Source organism: Homalodisca vitripennis, unplaced genomic scaffold (genome assembly GCF_021130785.1).
Source record: "Homalodisca vitripennis isolate AUS2020 unplaced genomic scaffold, UT_GWSS_2.1 ScUCBcl_12353;HRSCAF=22025, whole genome shotgun sequence".
NCBI lineage: Eukaryota > Metazoa > Arthropoda > Insecta > Hemiptera > Cicadellidae > Homalodisca > Homalodisca vitripennis.
The window spans coordinates 2,358-4,313 of record NW_025788472.1 but is presented as its reverse complement, the minus strand read 5'-3'; the positions used below and the strand labels follow the sequence as shown (position 1 = coordinate 4,313).

Here is a 1,956-nt window from a genome sequence, read left to right as displayed (position 1 = left end):
GCAGCCTTGGTCCCAAATCGAGTAAAAGGTTTACCAACATGAATTGTAGGCTTGCAGCGCTTCTTCCTGAGATCCTACTCCTGTCATGTCTCCTTTACAGGCCATATAATTGTGGAGAACAGTTGTAGCTTTGATTACTTTTTGTACTGTTTCGAGTTTGCAAATAAAATGGTCTAAAATAAACGCGCCATCTTTGAGCTAGAATACTAAAGGCATTTTCTACGACACGCCCTACTCCGACACAACCTGTAGTTAAATACTCGTTCTTCTTTAGACAGATGTCCTTTTCGAGGGAAAGGGCGCAAAAGGAACCGTTTGAGGGGGAAAACCCTCATCTCCAAGAATAACGTATGGTAAATTTGTACCTCCAGCGATTAATGGTTCATCAGGAAGGCACAGCCATAGAAGTAGCTATAAAATCGTTTCCCCATCGCACTGTCAAAAAATATTGCTGCTGTCACACTCTTTGCCATATGAACCAGCATCTATGGCAATAAATTTGTAATCAGAGTCAACAAGTCCGAGCAACACAGTTGAAAACCTACCCTTGTAATTATAAAAATTTGAACCAGAGTTAGGTGGTGCCTGAATAGTAACGTGTTTACCGTCTATGCACCCAATGCAAGTGAGGGAAATTCCACCTGTTCCTAAATCCATCTTCAATACTTCTCCATGTACCTTCGTCTGGGGTTGGCATGTACAGAGGCTGCATTTGGTTCCACAAATGCATCACAAACCTCTTCGACAATACTTCCTACTGTACTTCGCCCCACTCTGTAGCTGAAGCTTATTGTTGTGTAAGTGTCACCAGTTGCCAAGTACCTGAAACAAATTTAAAAATTTCAGAGAAAACCGTCAAAAAATAAGTGGAAGAAGATGCGAGACAGTCCACCGCCAGGCTATGCTGCGCAGGAAAACAACAACCGGACAAGCAGCTTCAGCTATCAAGAGATGGAAATTTGAAGAGCAAATGCAGTTTCTGCTGAAAACAATGACTCACAGACCGTAAGTAGTTTTTCGTTATATAACTCGTATATTGTACACTTCTCTATAGTTACGCCACTGAATGGTATCCCTTGTGTTTACAGGAGTGACACCCAACGTCCCCGCGACTATCCACCCTGAAGTAGCAACCCCCGAAGCAACTGACGACCTAGAGCATTCTGAAGACGACCTCACTGAACTTCAAATCGAGGAGAGCGAGTTTCCATTCCCTGCTAGTCCGTCGACACCGAGGACCGAGAAACGGAAGAGGCCAGATAAGGGCGCGGATAAGATTATTACTTTTATGAAACAAAAACATGATCAAAAAATGGAATTGAAACAGACTAAAAAACCAGTAGATGGAGTAGACCTATTTTTAGCTAGTGTTGCTCAGTCCATGCGTAAATTGCCCCGTCGACAGCTTCACAAAGCAAAAGTAGCAATACTTAATGTGATTGCAGCTGCAGAAGATGAAAGTGAGTGGGAGGCAGCTGCTAGTCCAGTATCATCAAACAGCCCTTCCAACAACAGTGCTTCCATGAACATTACTATGATTAGGCCTTCAACGGCAGGTTCCAGTACATCTGAAAGCCCACACTTGGTGTCAGAAAGTCTCTTTGTACCCGACAACCGAATCTACACTGGAATGGAGAACAGTACTTTTTACTGAAAATTGTACTAATTTTTACTAAGAATAAATATAAAACTGTGTTTTTGAAATACTGAAATAAATTAAATTAATTTTAATCTCTTTTGTATTCTTACCTTAAGCAAATTGCTAGTCGTTCACGGCTCGTTATTGACTCCCTGAAGGTCGTATCCTCTTTCTTGATATCTTGGTCAATTAAATCTAAAACTTCGTCAAATTGTTCCTTGTTTAGCCTAAAATAAGTACGAAATTTTTCATCATCGGCTTCGAGGTCATGCATTAAATGATGGTACTCGCCAAACATCCTTCGTTTTTTATTTGAT

The 1,956-nt window shown here is 41.2% G+C and overlaps 1 long non-coding RNA gene across 1 annotated transcript; it reads left to right on the top strand.

The window, feature by feature from the left end:
• Window positions 1–872: 872 nt before the first annotated feature.
• Window positions 873–1,731, top strand: LOC124375005. The gene is made up of 2 exons (XR_006923635.1): window positions 873–1,005; window positions 1,089–1,731. It is a non-coding gene; the product is annotated as an uncharacterized LOC124375005 (long non-coding RNA).
• Window positions 1,732–1,956: the final 225 nt, after the last annotated feature.